Here is a 21966-nt window from a genome sequence, read left to right on the forward strand (position 1 = left end):
AGGATTTGGGTGCCACTGGCAATGATAGTATGGAAGGCGATTGGGGACCTTCAGGATTAGACCCGTGGACAAGCTGGAGGGATGGGACGGGATCCACAGCTGGGGATGCTGTGGGGCGTAGTCAAAGGTGTTCCAGTTCTGATGAGGAAAGTGATGAGGAAACGCCCGGGCTAAGGAGAACAGCTGATAGCGATGAGGACTTGTAATTGGCATAAAATGGGGTTTGGGAGCAATAGCAAATTGCGTTGGGCAAGGTAATCTGGACGAACGCTTGGGATCTGTGTGGGAAGTTTTCCTGAAGACGGGTGTGTTTCGTTTGCTGACTACGTAAGTTATCCTGGACATTGGGCTCAGACGGCGGGAGGAATTGTGTGGGGTTTTGTTGTGCAACCTCTGCTTAATCTTAATAGCTTTGACCTTCCGTCGTCTTCTTGACGGATGCCATCTGCTTACTCTGGACTTACGGACTGACTGACTACGGCCTCGGATTCTCCTACCTGTGTCTATCGTTGGAACTGGTGAACTACAAACGTCTGCATCTGCCTTACGACCTTCGGAACGGATTGGGACTTCGCTGATTGCTTCTGCCCTCGTCTGCTGTGTTTGTATTGGGAAATTGCCTGCTGTGTGGAGGAGTAACCTCTAAGTTACTCAAACATAGCTCTTGGCAGCAGAGAAGCATCTGCTGCCAATTAGTTGCATTCCTTTGAACTTTTTGTTCACCAGCTTCTGTTTGTTTATTCCCAGGCTGAAGCAAGCTGTTTTGATTTAACTCGGATTAAACTCCGGTTTAATCCGGTTTATCTTTTGAACGTTTTTCTTGTCTCTTTTTACTTTTAAGGCCAGTGTTTGCCTAGCCCTTGTCTTTTACGGGCATTTTTGGTTCTGTAACTCCAATAAACTTATCTTTTATCTTGTGGCGTTCTGTCTTTGACAGATCCCATCATCCAAGATATCTCATATGGAAATATAGGCATTTCATAATCCAAAATAAATAAATCGAGATCCAAAACATTTCTGGTCTTAAGCATTTCGGATAAGGGATATGCAACCTGTATACATAAAAGACCAAAATAAGAGCATAGTGCATATATTACACACAATCTGTATAATTATGTGTGCAGTCCCCCCGTGAATCCTTCTAAGCAGATTCCAGGAAAAGCCTGAGATAACGTCCAAAAAAACAGTTATGTTCTCCCTAGCTTCAAAGAGGTCTCACCATGTCTGCGTCAGATGCTTGTTTCTGTTGTTATTATTAATAATGAGTCTACCTTCAGGATATGTCATAGTCATGTACACAAACAATTAGAGAACTGCAAACAGGATTGGGGAAGAAAGGGCTTCTACTGTAGACAAAACTGCAGGATATGTTTTTTTATCTCTTAAAGAGCCTATTTGCTATAGAGCTCTCAGTGCTAGACTGTTAACTTGCTTATTTTTACAATGTAGATTTAACTCAATTGCACCTGCAGGCAGAATTCATTTTGGCTGACTTCGGCTTTTCACCATTCTTCCTCCTGACAGTTTCATATCGTTGGTCTCTTTCTTCCTAGTACAGTGAACTACATCCAAGCAAGATGTAGAGCTACCTACAGTAAGCAAAGGAATGTTTATCCTTTAAGTGCTCATACCAACAGTATTATATTACATTTAATCATATCAGTGCCTCAAAAATCAGTAGGATTTCTATTTCTAGTGAAGTTTAGCCTCTTTAATGCCTCCAAATATGGGACTCGGGGCAAAAGAGGATGTGATAACAAGCCAAAAGTAAGGGTTTATCTGGGATATCTACGTAACTGGAATGCCAGGACCAGCTGTAAATATAATTCAGAAAAATAATGATGATTAGGCAGCAAACAGAAGGTCACAGAGGTGCATGGGAACATCAGCTGTCTAAGCAAAACAGTTGTACAGAGCTCAAAAATGGTTTTAAAATCCTGTTTCAAAGAGCTAATGCACAGGACTGAGTAAAACAAGATCCAATAGCTCTAAGTTACTGATGGTCCAGTCTATGTTCATGTTGTATAATCTCTATTATTTTAAGAATGAATAAATACATATACATACATACACCGGTGTGTGTGTGTGTGTGTGTGTGTGTGTGTGTATAATGAAAATACAACCAAAGTGAATAGTGAAATGTCAAAAAACCCTCATGTTCGTGCAATATAGTTAATGTTTAATATCACCTCAAGATTTCTAAGGCACAATAACATATTAAAAATGAACTATGAGCACTTTCTGAGAAAATACAAGGGTATTAAAACTCACTGTGTTCAGTACTACATGTCAATATCTCTGCAGTAGAAATCAACTGGGCAATTACTTAAACCATGAGTGAGTTAGGCAAGTATTTGGTGGTTGACAAAAATAAATTATCTTTTCATGCTCATGATTTCATGCTTTGTCTATGGCTGAATCTACACTGCCACATAATGCAGTTTCAGAATGCAGATTAACTGCATTGAACTGGGTTACATGGCAGTATAAACTCATATAATACAGATCAATGCAGTCAATCTGCATTCTGAAACTGAATTATATGGAGTTATTTTGATTTAGCCTATGTCTTCAAAATCTATTAAGAGTAATGTCTGCAAGGTACCATACATATGTACCTTGTGCATAATTTAAGAGAACTTTTGGGGCTGAAATTATGAATTTTGATATGACCTTGGATAAGTTGAGGGTAATTCAATGGAGAGGGGAAAGCACCAATGCCGACTCAGAGGACCAGCCACCCCTGGATGCCACCACCATTTTTCACCCAAGCATTTAAAAAGACCAAAAGTGGTAATACAGCAGAGAGAGCAGAGAGGGATCAGTGCTTCTTTTAAGATCTCTGAGAACAAACTAAGGCCCCTTCTACACAGACCTTAAATTCTGGAAGAAAGTGGGATAAAAGGGAGAGATGGCTAGATCGCACACAGAAAATGTGAGCTGGATTGCAGGATAGCATGAAAAACACGTAATAAAAAATGTTCACTTAAAATCCGTCATCGGGCAAAAAATGTGCTGCTACAGAGCACTATATATCCCTGCATTTTAAAAAAACACACAAGAGTTCCTTGCAATATACTGGAGTAGACTGCTCCAGCATTTATCCTCATTTTATAATCCCGAAACAGTTGATGAGGGATATAAACAGATGGAGCCAAATGGAAGCAGAAGACGAAAGCAATTCCCATGAGAATTCTCTCCAAACATTCCTTTGTTCTCATATTTCAGAAATTAAACAGAACTTGAATTTACACAGTGGGAACCAGCATGGCAGGCAAGTGACCCCAAAGGAAAATGGGTTCAAGAGGGCAAACAAAAAAGGCAACAGGAGGATAAGGAAAGACAATGATAGGAAATCTGCTCATGTGCACTTTGTTATATCCGTATTAGCACTTATGAGGTGTAGCACATAAGAAAAAAAACTTCTGGTAGATGTCCCGTACCTGTTGTGATTCCTTCAATCTGCACTATCTAAATCTTTGGACCATCTCCTGGGATTAATGGCTGTGTGTGAGGACTCTCTTTAAGATATCACAGGTTTTAATCCCACTTTCTTACACAGGGTTAAGCACCTATCTGGAAGGGCCCTATGTCATTTCTTTAAAACAGTGGTTCCCAACCTTTGGGCCTCCAGGTGTTTTGGACTTCAACTTCCAGAAATGCCAGCCATCTTACCAGCTATTAGGATCTGTGGGAGCTGAAGTCCAAAACACCTGGAGGCCAAAAGGTTGGAAGCTACTGTTTTAAAAGAATCAAGACACAGTACTCACAATGACTCATGGATAGGTCAATCCAGTTTTTTGGGTAAAATTTTGACTAAAAAATCTAGATTTATGCAGGAGTATACAGGCGGACACAAAGTTAGAAACATTTGACTTACAAATTACTCACAGTTAAGAACGGGGGTGAGACAACAGGAAGTGACAAAATTCTACCCCTCGGAAGATAAATTAATCCCTGAAAGAGTTATCATGGGGAAAAGGTGTCTCCATTGAAGATTTACCTCCCACAACAAGCCAAATTTTAAAAAATACATTTTTCACAACAGAAAGTGAGGTGAAATCTTCTGAACAGGGGCACAGACAGCAAAACAAACACCACAGGGGTGTTAACGCTTCCCTATGATATCCAAAGCTGGAGTTACACTTAAAATGTACTTGTTCTGACCTATAAAATTTAACTTAAGAACAAACCTCCAAAACTTGTGGGCTGCCTGTATATGGTATATCTTCAATGATGAGCTATGTTTTTAACACAGGGTAGGCAACTTTAGGCTATCTTTTTCTGGTTTGCAATTACCATCAGCGTTAGCCTGTGTAGCCTTGCCAACAGTTAAGGATTATGAGAGGCACACACCAAATGAACCTAGAGGCCCAAAACTGATCTACCTATGCTATAATTAGAAATATATAGAGTATTTATTAAAGAGAAAAATATCACCCTACATGGCTTGAATGTGAAGGGCATTGGTACAGGGTATCTTCCAGGATCCGGTTTTAGCACACATATGAACAGTGCTTGTTTACAGCCAAGATAACAGCCCCGCTTTTTCATCTCTTTACTTTTGTCTTGGGCATCAGCAGAACAAATTGGTCATGACACAGGATTGGCAGTACTGTGGAAAGTTGAGCAGTCTTATCTAAAGTGTCCATGTCTCAGTTCTAGAGCCCAGGCTGCCAGACCAGATCAACTGGGGCCTGTCCCTCCTATTTAGTGGATTTTTGTGGTTGAGTGGGGATTCTGAATTCTGGTCTACCAGTGATATATATACTCCAACACTCAAGCTGCTATCTTGTGCTGACTTTCATGTAAGTACAGCCCATGGGCCCCAATTATCAGGAAATAATCATTGCTACCCCTTGGAGGGATATTGGGGTGGAAATAGTCTCGGGCCCTTCCACAAGCCCCCCAATATATTTCCTTGAGTATACATAAATGACTGAGTTGCAGTTCCTGCCTTGTGTGCTGCAGTGAGATAACTTTTAAACATGACAGTATACCCTGAGCTTACACTCAACACTTCCCGATTTCCTAATGTGGGAAGTGGCCCTGATACAAGCAGTTCAGCACTGCTCAGTGGGAAGCCAATAGATAAACATTAACCTCTTCACTCGATCTGTTAAAAATTTATGGACTGAAGTAGGAAAGAGGACTCTGTGAATTAAAAGAAAGATGAAACTTTAAACGATCATGAGATACTCTAGTCCTACAAGTACCTTGCATCAAGGATCATACGTTTATGAACACAGTCTTTTGGGCAGCTGATAAACATTAAATCATCACTATGAGCATCAGCGTGCAGAATAGATAATGCTTGTTTATATAGGGGGTTTCACAAATTAGCACAAATTGTATATTGATATACTGAAACTTAATACATTACTATTTCTTAATGAAGATATCCCAGCACAATGATCTTAACTTCATCACGATCAAATATTAACTTCTGTTTTTAAAAGAGACATCATTTGTATGTTTTATTTCATCATATAATTAAGGAAAATGGAATGAGAATACAATTATTTTTGCTTTCAGATTTTGCATTTTGACAAAATGATAATAACTGGAAGCAGATGTACAAAACTGATTATGATTTGTATTACACAGTGGATTTCACACTGAAACAAATTAACTGTTGAAATTACATCTCAATATTAAGTTTTAAATTTACCTTCACAGCACAAGAGAATGCTAATTATATGAGGAGAAGCCTGAAGCATGTTTTAAAAAACCTTGACATCCATCCTGTGGGACATCTGGCCTTACTAAAACAATAGATTCCAGGGACCTGATGGCCCCACTTTGTTAGTTTCGGGGTTGAGACACTATTACCCATTTACAGATTCATATTTTTCTTTGTTCCCTCAGACCATTCCGCCCCTGCCTGCCATTGGTGGGCCGCAAATCTGCATCAGAAGCGGGGAAAGCCCTCTGATTGACTGCCGGGCACAGCAGTCCCGACCCAATAGGGAATTCTCCCAGCTTCTCATGACGTTAGCGCCGGCTCCTCCAATAAGCACAAAAAACAGAAGAAAAACAAAGGATTGCACACATATAAAACTATGTGTTTTATTTGTATATGGCATGACAGCTTCTTTGAGCGGCTTAACACTGGTTGTCATCGTTTCTGGCCAAATTGAATAAATTACCTGTGGCTTCTGCTTCAACTGGTGAGACTTCTTTGATTGGGAACGTTGGGTTTTAGCTTTAATCCTCACCAAGCACAGACTCAGTTTCTGCGGTCCTGATTTCACTATCCACAAACTGCCCTAAATTGCTCGATAAAAGCATCAAACTGCATTCTACAATGTAGATGTACCCATAGTCCAAAATAAAAAAAGATCTAACTTCACCAAGCTCTACTGTGTACTTATTTCTGCAGCCATCCTACTCCCATGTTTTATTAATTTGTGATTCAAAGATGGGATCATATGTGTGGAATGCTGGAGAAAAACCAGTCACCTAAAAATCTGAGAATTAGCACATTATGCATGCTAAGACCTTGTCAAATTTAGGCCATTAAGGGATGGGGAAAATTTCTTTTTGAAGGCAGGTTGAAGAAATGCAGAGCAAAGGGAGAAGAAAAGAGTCATTTATAATCACAGAGTACTAAAAAATAGACATTATGTCATCTATGATCTCATGTACACAGATGTAGAAAAACAGTATTTTGTTTCAGACATTATAGGAAGTGTTTATTCTACTACTGTATTCTCCCAGGTACTTGAAAAACAAGTATTGACAAGCAAGACCCAGCAGTATTGCTTTATTTAACAACAACATGTTTTTAAAAACCTAATGATTTGCTAATTATAAAACATAACTATTTATCAACTAATTACTCATTAGAAACCTTAGTGGTTTATTCATTATTAGTCATAATTACTGTTACTGTTTTGAAACTTCAATCAAAGCACTCTTGAGTCATAACTTTCACAGATTTTGCAGGAATCATAAATCATGCAGACTGTAAATTGCAGTGGAGTATCTTATTTACTTTTTCTTAATCTGCATGCCTGACCATCTTTCCAAAAGAAGTTGCTGTCAAAACGTGTTTCACATTCTGGCTTTCAAGAAGAGGTGTGTGTATTTTTCTCCAGCTTGATTTGAATTTTATTCTAGCTAAGTGGTTTAAAAATAACCCAGGACAAAAGGAGAGATAAAATATTAAAAAGATAGTGTTACTACACCCTTACAGTACCAAACAATCTTACTTCAATTCACAGTTTGCTTTCTTAAAACAAATTCCCCTCTGGATTATTTGGATTATTTAAATCTTCATTTCATCTCCTCAAAAAGCTATATCGATACATTCCCTAGGATCAGGGATGGCAGTTAATGTGGAATTCATAGCACTATATTTCTGTTATGTGAAAGGTATATATCTTCTATATATATAAAAAGGTAAAGTTATTTGCGCCGTGACTATAACAACACAACTATACGCCCCAGAACCACCAAACATGATAACATCACACAAAAGCCTTGCCTCAAGGTTCATACAAAACAATCGAACCCCCAAAACGGACCCGGGACCCGCAAAACCCCAAAAAATGGCAAATAGGAAGAGCGCATGCGCCATACATGAAAAGGTGCGCGCTCACCACACACCCCAACCCCCACCCTCAACGGTCGCCCACCTTTTCCCGCCGCCGCTGCCATCTTCCTCAGCCGCTGCACACCAACCCCACGTGAGGAAAGACACGGTCACGGCCACTCCCCACTTCAAGAATCCTTCTCCACACTACAAAAAGGCGCGCTTCACAGGGAGGCCATCCTGAGCCTCGGGGAGGGCGAGGGGACAGCCAGGGGGACACCGCCGCCTCACCAACTCCGCAACTTTGAGGGGGAAGAGGGAGGGAAATGGCGCTGGAGGGTACACAGAGCTGCAAACTCGCTAGACAGCTTCCACCCTCACAAACAAACTCCATGTCCCACAGAACACACCGCCACTTCAGCCTGGAGTGAAACTCGCACACCGGAGGGGAAAACAGATTACCCCAGGGAAAAAACACCCAGGCTTTCAACCTGCAAACCCATTACATGCTAATCAAGGTGACTAATAACACCATTCATACCTCCCGCACTGAGACTACTCATTGTATTCCATCTCACCAAACAAAGATTCCCATAAGAACAAACCGGCCAGGCTTTGAGGTTACAAGGCTATTCACTACTATTCCACCTGACCAACAAATGATTCCAAAAAGCCACAGCAATGCATGGCCGGGCAAAGCTAGTGTAATATAAAGCTTATACAATCAAAATTTTTGAGATCGGCCCTGCAAGTACCAAAATGCATCTCCAATGTCATTCTGCAATTGGAGATAGGCTTCATGAAAACGGAGGCGAGGGTGTTGGTGGCCATACTCAACTACTGACTCAGACTATCTTGTGCTCCCCCTAATCTTGCCCCACTAACCATCAAGGATGACTTCAAGTCCACATGGAAACAGGCAGTAGCAACAAAAACCTCATCACTGGGCATCTCACCGGGGCTGCTACTCAGTATGGAGCCCAATCAAGCCAAAGCACTCATCAAACATATCTCAGATACAGAGCGCCAATTGGATCTAGCCCACGCCCCAACCTTTATTGTCAATGAAGCCAGCAGATATCTCGCCTCCCCTATGGCATACTTAACAAATCTAGAGGTTCCTAACCATTGGAGGCCCTTCACCCTGGCTTGATGTCACATCTTTCCATCAGCTGTACTCGAGGGCCGATACCGGAAGACCCCTTCCCAGAAAGACTCTGCCCCGGCGACTTGGGTCAAATAGAAAAAACAAAGCATGTGCTCCTCCAGTGCCTGTTCTACAGGGACATTTGATTCAGTCTTGTCCTGCTTTTGCTATATAATTACTTAGGCCGTTCAGGACAATTTTACACCAATCTGCTGCTCTCTGATACCAACCCAGTTATAACCTACAATTCTGCCAAGTTTTGTGTAGCAGCACTTAAAATCCGCCGATTGATGATTGGATCCAACAGCTAACAATTCAACTGTCAGCTAACTGAAATGTAAATCAGTTTTTCCCACCCCAGTCCCCTAGGCTTGTGCCCCTCCAGCAATCTCCCTCCTTCTCTATCCCTTTTTAGTCCAATCCCTTCTCTAAAGAGTTTTGTGTTTTAGCCTTCAACATACCTTTGTTTTTTTAGATTTTATGTAACCATAACCCTAACCCTAACCCTGTACCCCACTTATGACTGTAAAAAAGTTGATTTGATATGTAATAGGTCCATGGGCCACCAACCTCCTTTTAATTTGAATAATCTCATCAGCAATATTTCAGAGTGACTTCATATCTGAAAGACCATCTTCTCCATATGAAGCTGCCAGAAGTCTAATTCTTATAGGCTGTGTGTCCCAAAACCTCATGAAATACAACTTGGGGGGGGGGGGGTATATGTAACATGGGTTTCTCTGTATCAGCTACCCTATCCAAGGAATTGACTTCATCCCTTTTAAGCTTCCAGGAGGCAGTCAAAACAGTGCTCTTATACATGGCATTTAAATGTAGAAAATGCATTTGTTTTTCAACTGGATTTTAGGAGTGTATAACAATCAATTTAATGTCTTTCTGTGTGTGTTTATTTAATTGTCTGTATTTTTTAAAAATTGTTCTAATTCGTTCAATGCCTCATAAGCCCTTGTAGATGATACCGAAATACTTTAAATAAAGAAAAATAGAAAAACATAATAAAATATAATAATAAAAATAAATCAGAAACAACTAATATCTTTATGGAGATTGCAAATATGTGACTAAAGTTGTACAAGTTGTTAAGACCCCATTTAGCTAATAACATGATTAATCTTTTGAAGGGCAGTAACCACTCTGCTACATGAAGCACTTATTCAATGGTAAAAGTAAAGTTCTACATCACTTTGCATTTGAAGGTGCAGTTGTATTTAACATGTCTGACTTTTTGGTTGTTTTTAAGTTTTCGCTTATTAAACTGTTGCTGTGTGCATTTAAGTTGAGTCAGACCTACGGTAACCTTACAATAGAGGTTTTCTTGGAATCTTGTACTCAGACGAGTTTTGCTATTTCCTTTCTTCATAGATTGTGTGTGACTTGTCCAAGGTCAACAATGACTAAGGCTGGATCTACACTGCCAAATGGCCGGGCTGTGGCGCAGGCTGGTTAGCATCCAGCTGCAACAAATCACTCTGACCAAGAGTTCATGAGTTCGAGGCCAGCCCGTGCCTGCGTTTGTCTCTGTATCTGTTCTATGTTATGGCATTGAATGTTTGCCTTATATGTGTGCAATGTGATCCGCCCTGAGTCCCAAATAAATAACCCAATTTCAGAATGCAGATTAACTGTGTTGAACCAGATTATATGATTCTACACTGCCATACAATCACATTCAATGCAGTTAATCTGCATTCTGAACCCTGGCCTCCAAGAGTCCTAGTCTAGCACTCAAAACATTACACCATATTGTGTCTTATTCATTAAAGTGGCAACTGCCACTATTGCAATTAAAAGCACAATGCATGGGGGATTCACTACTATCCCTCCAATAATCTTTACAAAATAGCTTTCACTTGAAAGTGTAGAAAGGAAACTATTAGGGTATTCTCCCTAAACATTGCAGCTCCAGTTTCCCCAAATCAGGTATATGAAATGCTAAAAGGAGAAAGGGGTGTTGCTGTTTTTGAACAAGGTGAAATGAAAGAGACAGAAATAGCCATATTTCAGGAGTATAACTCAATATTGAGTTCATTTAAGACAATGGTTCTAAACCTGTGGGTCCCCAGATGTTTTGGCCTAGAACTCCCAGAAATCTTAACAGCTGGAAAACTGCCTGGGATTTCTGTGAGTTGAAGGCCAAAACACCTGGGGACCACTGAGTAAGAGAAATGAAAACCAGTCAACAGGAACCATTACTTTTTCGTAACAACTAATAATGCATAGCATAACAAGATAAAAAATGGAAGGACTTTTACTTATAAACAACTATGACAGATCGCATGATTTTCTAGGATTTAGTAACACAGCATAATATTTACATAATATTTACAAATTGAATATAGTTTGATTGAATACATGCTGGCTGGGTGATATACATGAGTTGGCACAACTTAAGAATAATGTGGAAATTACATTGGAACAATGCTGCTCATGCCTGAATTTCTGCTCTTTCACTAGGGATATCTATTCACTATGGCTTTTAGTTGCTCTTTCTTTACTTATAAGTCAGTTTATATGCAGGATTTATTTATGGACTTGGATGGCATATGATTAACTGCTGTTATTTTTGGTAGGTGGCTGTTATTTTTCAACTATAATAAGAGTTTTTATTTAAAAAAAAAGATTACAAATAAGACAGCAATCATTCCTGGTGCTAGCTGTGACTATTTCAAGTGAGAAAAAGTCCAAATGTTTTAGAAACCTTGGAAATGTAGCTATGTACCATAACATCAGTTTGAATGTCCAAGTGCCTTTCTATTTAGTGAAGTGAGGCCACCCAACAAAATAACGCAATGGTCTCTATGTTTAAAAAACTACTTCTTTCAACTATACATCATGGGTGGCCAATTTTGATGGGCCCAGCAATATATTTTGCCATTACAGGCTACATTCCCAGGTGCTGCTCATTGTATTTTAGGAACAAATTGTCCTGCCAAATTTTATCAACAAACCAAAATAAGCTAATAAACTGGCAGGAAATCCTTATTTTAACAGGTTTTTCTGTAGAAATGCCACTGAATTTGAATGACATAATCAAAATTTCCATTTAAGAAAACATTTTCTGCATGTTTTAAAGGCTTTTATGAAATCTACCATGGAATTTGCAATAATGTTTTTTGGGGGGTGGGGGGAGGGGAAGGCACCTAGAGCACTGCTTCTTAAACTGTGGATTTAATTAAATGTTTGGGTTGCGAAACATTTGGCATGAGTAAAAGGTTTCTGAAGTGTGTGTGTGTGTGTGTCAGAAGCAACTTGAGAACATACTGCAAGTCACTTCTGGTGTGAGAGAATTGCCTGTCTACAGAGATGTTGCCCAGGGGATGCAGGATGTGTTACCATCCTGCTGGGAGGCTTCGCTCATGTCCCTGCAAGCTAAAGCTTACAGGCGGGAGTTCACCTCGTCTCACAGACTCCATCCGGCAACCTTCAGGTCAGCAACCTTTAACCCATTGCACCACCGTGGCTCCTTAAGGTTTCTGAATGCCACCTAGATATTTACACAAACCTGTTAGCAACAGTGTGCCATGTTTACAGCAGACTCTAAAAAATGCTTCAACTGTACTTCATAAAAAGAAAATCAGCCTGTTTAGTAAGCCTTGCAAATACAACCCATGAGTTACATCTCGCCAAATTTTCCTTTCTTATTCGTTTCTTATTTCCTATAACACTTAATCTTTCCATCTAAATAAAATATTCAGACACGGGATTAGTCCCAGTTTTAACTGTTTTATGTATAGCACAGCATGAGAAGATTGCTGAGAAGAGAAGGACCATTTCACCATTACATTGTGGTTCAATTGAGCAAGATATAAAAATGTACATGGATTTAATCTCTGTACATCTTTCAAATACTGAACCAATAACCCTTACCTTTGAAATGCCAGAGAAGAACAAAATATCTATAGCCCCACAAAAAACTAATCGACAGTATCTACAAGAAGAATGGAAACCTAGACTTTGTGAAAAACCAAAAGAATATAACCACGACAGGATTTGAAAACTAAAAATAAGATAAATAATATATGATTACCTTCTGTATTTTGTATGTTAAAACTAAAGAAAGGAATGCTATCTGACAGGTCAATTGTAAATAAACTATAATTGAAAAAATAACAACCCTTACCTGATCTAATTATCAGCTTCTCACAGTGGATAGCTCCAAGATACAACATAAGTTCAAGAACTTACATGTATGGTCACTGAACCTGTCAATATCTATTTCATATTTCAATAACGTACAACCTCGTTGGGTTCTGTACCTGTGTCAGTTGAATACATGAGTGGTTAAGGAATAGGAACATTGTAATTCTTGCTCCAGAACTCTATTAAATCTGCATGACTGCACAGCTAGCCGAACAGATAGCAAGAACAGCTGCAGAAGTTAATTTTGGCTATAGAAGTCACTTGGTGACAAACAATTATGGTACTCGTATAACAAAGCTTCTCCTTTTTCAGAGAAGCAAAATGACAACTTCAAGCACACAGAGAAGGATATCTCGTAATTCAGCTATAAGAAGCTGTCATCTGGCAAGAAGCAGCAGCAGTCAGAGGTTATGCAGGGGAAAGGCCTGGCAACCATATTGCAGGAGGGATATGTTGGCAGACTCCCAGCCTACACGTCTAGATTAAATAGCAGAAGGTATTCTGCAACACTGGAAATTTCCTTCCCAACAGCAGGTCCTAAAGAAGCGGATAAATCAACTGGGTAGATTAAAGGCCTGGCAGCAATATGTGAATGCCTTATCTTACACTGGTTAGTCATCACTCTTGGGGGGAAATGTAGGGGAAACAGCACCAAAATAGGTCCCTCGTTTCATAGAAGACATTGAGAAGGTAAGAAGAACAAGATTAACCTTTTAAAAGTCTGTTATGACAACATAGAAGACAATAACGTTAATGTAAGCATGTCACATAAACATGTTGAGTAGCTAGAAAACGTTTGCCTGCTATTACTTACCTATGTGCATTTAGAATTTAAAACAATCCTAGAAATAAGGACCATGACAGACAATCACATTTATTTATGGTTAAACATTAAAAAAAACACAGCAATACACAGATTGTCAGGGTTTTTCCTTGGGGTGTTCAAAATGATGCCCCAGGTTATAATAAATGATTCTGAATTAATTAAATACCCCATTAGATCCGGGTCTTCCTGAAAGGCCAAGGCCTAATGGGGTATTGGGCCTGTGGGGACTCACTGGGATTACCCAAGGGCGAGTCCCCATTTGCCATCCCGAACCCTTTGGGCTCCTAGAGCTCAAGGTCCAGGATCGCACCCAACCCCTCCCCCCAGCCCCTAAAACAAACCTTAATAGTAAAAAAAAAAAAAAAACGTACCTGGCCGCCATTAAGATCCTCCTCATGTCCTCTTGGCATGAGGAAATGACATGCCAGGAGACAGGATGGGGGGCAAGAAGTGATTTTCTTCCTCTCTCCCCCCCCCCCATTACTTTGCACCAGGAGGACACGAGTAGGATCTTAATAGCGGCCAGGTATGGGTTTTTTTTTTAATTTTTAAGGGTTGTTTTGGGTGGGTTCGGGATGGCTACATGCCATCTCAATTATTATTGGGATTGCATGTAGCTACCCCCCCCCCCCCCGGGGAAAGCCCAGGTTTTGGGGTAGCTTGTGGGACTAAAACACCCACCAAACCTGCTTTGGTGAAGGTTTTACTCCTGTGTGAATCGCCCTAAGACCAGGGTTGGGTAATTTGTTCAACATTCATAAAACCATGGGGCCCGTGAGTGTAAAGCTAACAAATTTTGCCTCTCTCTCATTAGAATTTATAGCAGGCTCTGTGTAAAAAAATGCCAAAAACATGACTAGAAATTCAACTTGATCTATATCAGGAGTGGGGATTGTTGCTGAACCCCCAACACCCATTTGTTCAAATCTATACAGACAACAACCAGGGTCCATTGTAGACTAACAATTTTTTTTTCGTGTCAGGAGCAACCGGAGTTGCTTCTGGAGTGAGAGAATTGGCCGTCTGCAAGGAAGTTGCCCAGGGGACGCCCGGATGTTTTGATGTTTTTACCATCCTTGTGGGAGTCTTCTCTCATGTCCCCGCATGGAGCTGGAGCTGATAGAGGGAGCTCATCCACACTCTCCCCAGGTGGGATTCGAACCTGGCAGCTTTCAGGTCAGCAACCCAACCTTCAAGTCACTTAGTCCACTACGCCATCTGGCGGCTCTAGACTAACAATAACTAGGGTAATAGGCCCCTCGATCCTGATTTCCAATTTCACATAACTTTTTAAAGTTTTGGGTCTATTTTTTAAGTTCCAGACTTCTCAATGCTACTCCAAGTGTGTCAGATTCCTACCATTCCCAACCAACATAGTTATTGGTAACCCTCTAGCAACCTTCTACACAGACCTGATCAGAATCAGTTTATGTTATTTTTCTGCACAGAAAATTTTATAGTTGTGGGCATATTCTATACAAAATTTGCATGCAGATTTTGTGCAGAAAGAAGGATTTTCTACACAGAAGATAGCATTACTTGCAAATATACCAGCAATGGTCATGAATATTGTTTTCTGTGCAGCAAATGCCTTTTCCTTTGCAGAAAATGCTATTTTCTATGGAGGAAATTCCTATATACAACTGTTGTGCAGAATAAATCCTGAGCTGCAAAGATTTCCATCAACCTAGAATTCTCAACAGGGGTTCCTGATACTCAAGAAACATGGTTTTGACAATTTTTCAATTGTTTTCAAATATTTTCCCTGTTCCTCAGCTAACTTTTAAAAAGGCTACAGATGGGTTGTGCAATGAAGGTTGTAGATGTAAACCTTAAATAACTACCTCATAATTCAAGCACTAGATCTTCTGTAACAAGCAATCAAGGTTGCATTTTCACTCTGCTATAGCTGCAGCCAAAAAGTCAGTAGAAAAGAAGCCATGAGTAAGATTAATATTGCCTCACATGGGGGCACACTTATGAATGGCTCAAGAGTTCATAGTGTTATGAAACAACCTATGTACCCAAGTTAATTATCTTTACACTTCCTGTTGCTTAGTTCAATAACCACATGCCAGAAGCCATAACCAAATGATCATTCACTCTCCTGAAGAAAAGCTTTATCGGAATATATCACCGACAGAAACTACCCGACAATCTAATAGGCAGTGCGTAGTTTAGGGACTGGATCAGAGGAATGTATGTCTTTGTTCGGGCATGTGAACTGACCCATATCTCCCTATGCCATGGATCTGTATTACACCTGATCATTTCTTCTCCTAGTTAATACATCATCAAAGAGGCTGGCAGTTGTTAGATGTGTTACCATGCAAATGTAAGAAAAAGCACGCCAGATAAGTCTATCTAATTCAGCATTCTGTTCCCACAGTGACTGATCTACAGGAAGAACACAGCAGGATATGAATTCAACAGCAAACATCTATCTCTTGTTTCACTTCAATTGTCTTTAGTACTGGAGATAACACATAGCCATCATGACTAGTAACCACTGGCAGATTTGTCTTAAATTCAACAATGAGATGGAGAAGTTGAAGCCAGAAGAATTTCAAGAGAGGAAAAGAGTATGCTACTTCAAAACTATGGCTAAATATCAAATCTATGGTACTGAAGGAGGGGTTTAAATTAAGAATGTCAACAAATATATGCAAATATTTTAATAGGAGAATGTTGCCATTATTATATACAGAGATGCAAGCTCTACCACTAACACCTAGGGCGGTTCTACATTGACCACTTATCCTGAGGCCAATCCAGCATTGCAAACACCAGATCTCAGAATGGTTTAAACAGGAGGAAATCCTGACCATCCTGTGGTGCCTAACCTGGTTCGGTGCTGCTGGACAGATAGCCTGACCATCCTCTATCATCCTCCACATTCATGGGTCGTGCCTGGCATGATGTCAGCCAGGACACCAGAGCAACCAGGATGGCGGGAAATCATCTCATTGCTCTGGCTAGTGTCACTCCATGAAATAACTGGCACAACCTTCAAACTTTGTGTATAATGTTATCTAAAACATAAATGCATTTTGAGTTTAGATTTGAGCCCAATCTCCAAGCAATCTCATTTTGTAACTATATAGAAATACAGTACAAGTATTCCAAAATCTGGTGAAAAAAATCTAAAATACTCCTGGTTCCAAGCATTTTAGATAATGAACACTCAACCTGTATCTTGATTTCTTCAGTTTATATTTAGAAGCTATTATGGAGTTGTTGTTCAGAAGAAATGGCCCCTTAAAAGTATATACCGTAAGTTATATCCTGTACTCTGTGAAAACCACAGTATGCACATTTACCCTTAAGAAACATCTATGTATCAATGTTTTATAAGCTTTCTTTCCTTTGACCTTGGAGGCTGAGAGCAAAATAAAGTGCATGTTATCAGGAGGAGAGGGAACTGTTGTTAAGGTCTGGGTTTTTTTAACCAAGTTGATACATCAAGAAACTTGAGTGATGATTTTCTCCTGGGCATTTAGGACTTAAAATAGTCACAGCAATAAGGATTTAGAATTGATGAAACACCGGGCCAGTGCTAGGGTTGATGTTCTAGAAAAATGGAGTGGAGATGCAAACCAGTTAGGATTTTCTCCTCCAACTGGGATATAAAATCACAAACGAGAATGATTTAACATGACCACCAGTTAGTTTTGAACAGAAGTCAGCATATCGAACCAAACATTGGTTGAAATGCATATTGTGAACAAAAAGCCAACAACACTGAAACTGGCATGTTTTAAAAAAAATGTAGGTTAGCTGCTTTCCTTGTGTGCTTTGAAACATAAGCTTCTTTGAATACCATAACAAGCGACCCTCTTGCTTTCCTGCTATGAACCTGCATACTCATTACAGGCATCACAGAATTGTTATAATATCAGGTTGTAATATGAGAAACTCAACCATTTTTCACCTTTCTGCACTACTTAAAAGCACTTTGCTCTCATAAGATATCAAGCTCAAACATAGCTCAATTTAGTGAATATATTTCTTGAATTTTTAAATGAAATGGCCTTAATGTAAACATATCATCATCATCATCATCATCATCATCATCATCATCGTTATTTGTATACCGTCCTATCTCCTCGAAGGGACTCAGGGCGGTTTCCAACATGTAAGGCAAACATTCAATTGCCGGAAAGAAACCATACAGACAATAAACAAAATATACACATTCAACAATATAACACAACATTATTACCTTGTTAAAACACACTAAAAGTAAAAATAAAATATTTAAAAAACTCATCACATTGTAGCTCCATCAGTAAAAGGTTCAATAAACCAATGGCCAGGATTACAAGATGAACATGGCCTGGACCAGGAATAGAGCAACACACTCAGAAAGAAATCACACTCAAAAAGATGGCTTACAGTACTATCTTCCCGAAAGGTAACTGTGTTATCTGGGAAACCAAACAGAAGAAACGTTTTAGGGCCCGTTTTTTGTCCTAGGCATCTCCCAGGTGTTGCAGACTGACAAAAATGTTGTTAAAATGTTAAATATGGCTCAAAGTCCACCTTCAGTTATGAAAAGCATATCTTTTTCTATACTAAGCAATGCAAAAGGATATAAATACCTATTTAAAAGGTAAATTGTGGGTTATGGTTGGTTCATGAAGAGGTAATTCTCATTCTCTCTCTCTGGACATGAATCTGGATATATCCAAAAGAGTCAAGGGCTTCCCATGCAGCCTCACTTGACCCCAAAAAACCTACTTCTGAATGGCTACCTCCAGCTTTACCACTAAACAATGGGAAGGCCACTGCAGGCAAATTAGGTTTCGGTGTTATGAATATGTAGCAAATTATTTATAATTAATGTATTGTTATTATTTCATTTTCGCTGCCAAGTAGAGGGAAAAATGCTTGTGGGATATTCTGCTTCATCTGCCAAAAAAAAATCCCACGCTGGGTTTTGAGTAGTAGGGGTCATGACGCCATTTGCTGTGACACTTCATCTGCGTCAGTGAATGAGAAAAAAGTAGCCAAGACAATCTCACAGAGATATGAAACATCCTCAAATCTGTGTTTAATTGCAGCTTAAGAATCAAGCTCAAATGAAATATATATTTCCATACCAAATCGGGAATAAAAGGAAAATCAAGTAATATTAATAATTCCATACAATCTTCCAAAATCAAGAACTCATATGTATTTCTAGAAACTGGGGACAGTTTCTAGAAACAGAGAAAAATCCCATTGTTACAGATTAGAAATAGCCCATTTTCCCTCTGTTAAGTACAGAACTGTTTCCCAGATCCTCTATGATATACCTTTCTGAAGTACAGCATTTAAATGCAAAAGCTGAAACTTCCTACAAGCGTATAACATGGCACTAACATGAAATAGCAGCATGTGTAAATATCTAGGGCATCGATATTGGTTAATCTTATTTTTCCCAAGTGTACTGATTAATTCACTTGGTATGTTAAAAATGCCACCAGAAGTCTCTTAGCTAAAGAAAAAATAACACTTCTAGTCTCAAGGGGTTCCCATTTTATAACTGACAACTTCTGGCATACAAGCAACTGTATTTGCAACTTAAGTATTCAGACTAGCATTCATTCATAGACTATCACTCATGGCCAAATATGATTGTCTTCCAAGTGTAGAGTCTTCGCAGTGGGTCTACAAGTGACTGTAGAGACCTATTCTGGATCCGCAGGCTTATTCCTAGTGGGGACATACATTTCCAGAAGGAAGATAGTCACAACAAGGGTTTGTTTGACACACCTTCCTCCTGGCACATATCACACCTTCAATCTCTCTTCATGCCTGTTCGAAATCCATAGCATCGTTCATAATAGCTGACCTCCACTGAGAATGCTCGAGGACCAAGCCTTCCCAGTTCTCAGTATTGATGCCACATTTTTTTAAGATTAGCTTTAAGATCATCTTTAAATCTCTTTCGCTCTGTCCACTGATACTATTCAGACTAGCAAACTAACTATTAATCAGTCACTATGAACAACATGGTTGTTGGGTTTTTCCTCCAGAATAGGGTCCCATTATCCAAAAGATATGGAAGAGGAGGGAAGGTCACTTTTCTTAGTCCATCTAGTGAGAGAACTAGCAAGAGTTAATAAAGCAAAATTCCCATTTGAACAGAAAGCTCTTTTAAATCCTTTCTGGTAAGGGGAACCTCACAGTAGAATGTGGTGTGTGGTTAATAGAGAAGCAGTGCTCAGTTCTATGGATTCTTTGGTCTGTTCCCATTAGAGTAACTTTTTCTACAGTCAATGTGCTTACAAACTGGAATAAATAGCAATGTTTAGTTAGCACATGATATTTGACAAGGTCAGGCAGGAAGCTATGGAAGACTATGAGAAGGTGGCCAGAGCAGCAGGTGACCAAGGGCCATATCTCACTGTATAGCAAAATACAAAAGACCAATCTTCCTCTAAACATGAAGCAAGACATTTCATATTTACCATTTTAGCTCACCAACACATAGGGCCCTGAGATTCAATGCATTCGCTTTAGTCTTGAACAACACTGTTACCTAGGCTCACTTTGTAATTGGGCTTGTCAGACAAAAACATCTTTCTTGCTACATTCCCAATGTCATCATCAGGAGCACGACAGCATAAACATCCCTCCTCAATCTTCTATAGACTGAACATGCAGCAGTTGCTTCTCTAGCTCACCTGAATCATTCTGCTGCGTCCCTCCTGTCACACAGGAAGAATCATAGAATGGAATTTCTTTCTGCCTAATGAGACCTGCCTGCCAGAAACAATGAAGAAATATCCCAAGATCACTGCTCTTACTGGGCCTGTCGGGGCTGCTGTCAAGTGCTAATGGCCAATCTCCATCTGTGTACATCAGGACTGGGGAAAGTGAAACCCTGGAGCATTATCTGACTTCCAAGGCTGTTCTTGCACTCCCAGACCATTTCTTTTACTGGCAGAAAAAAATGAATTCCATGCCCTGAAAACCTCAAAGAACAGTGATCCATCTTTTACATAGGCCACAGTCTCTTGTTCTGCTTGATATAAAATAAAGTAATTTAGTTAAAACCAGAAGTAGATTTGTAATTTTGCTTATTTCATTTTATAGCAGCCGACAAGATACCCAGAGGATACCAAAGGCCCACAGAACCACCAAAGCTGCCCATGCCTGGTTTATAAGATAACTCATACTCCAAAGCATACCCCAAAAGTTTCTTCACAGTTCTGTCAACTGCAACTCTTGAATCTCCCAGAATAAGATCCCCTACAGCTGTGTAGGGAAAACACATGAGGAGGGGGAGTATCAACCCCATTTGCTTCTGTAAATAGTTAACAGCCATTGGTCATGCAAGCTTTGAGAACTATAGTTCGTAAAAGTAAATTCCCCATAACCTGTCAGCTACACTTCCCAAAGGGAAGGTAAGTTATACAGACATGTATAATAAAGGGAAGTCACAAATAAAAAAAATAAAAACATGATTAAATTTACTAATCACAAGAATAAAAGTTTCAAAAGTCTTGCTAAAGAATCCACTAGAATTGTTCAGGAGATATGGGATTTTATAACACTTTTACCATTGACAACACTGCAAAAAATGGAATTCCCATATTTCATCTGTACCTTATATTTGGGGCATACAAAGAATGGTCAAGTGTTTCAACAGAAACCAAGTCACAAGAACAAACGATCATTCCGTATTCCATCCAAAAGAGCTGATGGTACACCCCAGGCAATAAATTTGTAGTTCTTGGGATTCTTTTGCTTTCAAAGAGAAAAGAGTTGGTGGCAGATAATATAAAAGCATTTGAACGGAAGCTTTCCATCCGGGTAGATGAATGTTTTTTTTTCACACCCTATTCGTTCTACCATAGTTTGGTCAAGTAACTGTCTTAAAAGACAACCTAAAAATCTCAGTTTTCTACTGATTATTCTGGCTTAGGGACTGTGGAAGATGTGGTGCAAAACGGTAGGTTTTGGAAGCTCAATTTCTACCAATCCTCTTTCACTAGACAACTGCAGCAGGTCTTTTTCTTGTCCTCCTCTTATATGACTACAAGCAGCCTGTGCTTCACTTGAGATCTCTTTCACACAACCTGAATGCTGCAGAGCTCCATTCTCAAGGTCAGGACAGTCAGCTCAGGGTGGAAAAAGAGACAGTTAGACCTTTTCCAGCTCACATTACAACTTATGTGGTGAAAGTTCGCACCTCAGATCTGTGGTGAGCATCACAAGTTGCTGAGGTTCGTCGTATGAAATCAGGAACAACAAACGTCTGCAATGTTACTAGCTTGAAAAATGGATGTCATGAGCAAACATTTT

General features: G+C 39.6%; 1 protein-coding gene across 10 annotated transcripts in view; it reads right to left on the bottom strand.

Moving 5' to 3' along the window:
* Window positions 1-21966, bottom strand: part of ppp1r9a (protein phosphatase 1 regulatory subunit 9A) — a 164125-nt gene that overhangs the window by 90755 nt on the left and 51404 nt on the right. The gene's annotated exons all lie outside the window — the stretch shown is intronic.

This window comes from Anolis carolinensis, chromosome 6, assembly GCF_035594765.1.
Source record: "Anolis carolinensis isolate JA03-04 chromosome 6, rAnoCar3.1.pri, whole genome shotgun sequence".
Taxonomy (NCBI): Eukaryota; Metazoa; Chordata; class Lepidosauria; order Squamata; family Dactyloidae; genus Anolis; species Anolis carolinensis.